Genomic DNA, 1024 nt, shown 5'->3' with positions numbered 1-1024 from the left:
TCAAAAACTTTCAAACTATGTCCACACAATATTCCCGCCCTATTGAACATTTGACAACTACATGAAGCTGTTTGGGTCAAAGGATCACCAATCACTATGCTAAAGAGTTCAGTTAGTATGCTGGAGATGTAGTTTTACTTGCACATCACTAAAATAAATAAGTTTCAGTTTAGTAAAGTTAGTTAAAATATGACTAACAGAAATCAGCTTTACTTAGGTACTGAATATGTACATGAGCTGAACCTGTACATGAGTCTGATCTAATCAGCTTGCTTAGGTACTGAATCTGTACATGAGCCTGATTGGTAATCAGTTTGCTTATGTACTGAACCTGATCGGTACGAGTATCTGGACCTGTACATGTACTGAACCTGTACACCCGGCCAATCGGCCATACCAAACCTCATGTTCTACATACAGATACTGAACCGGCCAGCAGGGACATGTAAAATTACCTCTGCGGGCGTGACACTGACAACATGTTTGGTTGTAGGTAATTAGATCTAAAGAATGAGAATTGAAGGGGTATGAGACTTTAAATCTACTGTTTGGTTAGAGGGGTTGAGAGTTTAGAAGGGAATAGGCATGAGATTTTCGACTTCAACTCCCACCGTTTTATTAACAAAGGAGGAGGTGAGAATTGTTTTAGCGAGTCAATCTTAACCCTTCATCATAATTTATGTTAACTTTCCATGTCTAGTCCTTCGTCAATTTCCATGAACCAAACAAGGGAATACAGTTTCTCCTCAAATCTCACACATAATTCATATTATGTGCCAAAGAGAGAACTGAGAATAAAACATCTCATCTCATGTCTAATCTCAATACAACTCCCTACTCTAAGCTCCCATTCCCTTCCCAAATATTGCCAAACGCGCTGTGAAGCGATTTCTCTCCTTCAATGGCGCCAGCGATGGACTTCTCCTTGGCGGAACGAGCTCGCAGTGGCGGCGTGTCCCTCCTCCTCTCCTCCGACGGCGGCCGCCCCTTCTCTCCTCCAGCGATGGCGCGACCTGACCTTCCT

Source organism: Triticum dicoccoides, chromosome 3A (assembly GCF_002162155.2).
Source record: "Triticum dicoccoides isolate Atlit2015 ecotype Zavitan chromosome 3A, WEW_v2.0, whole genome shotgun sequence".
Lineage (NCBI taxonomy): Eukaryota > Viridiplantae > Streptophyta > Magnoliopsida > Poales > Poaceae > Triticum > Triticum dicoccoides.
The sequence above is the reverse complement of the archived record's forward strand: the minus strand, read 5'-3'. Positions refer to the sequence as shown.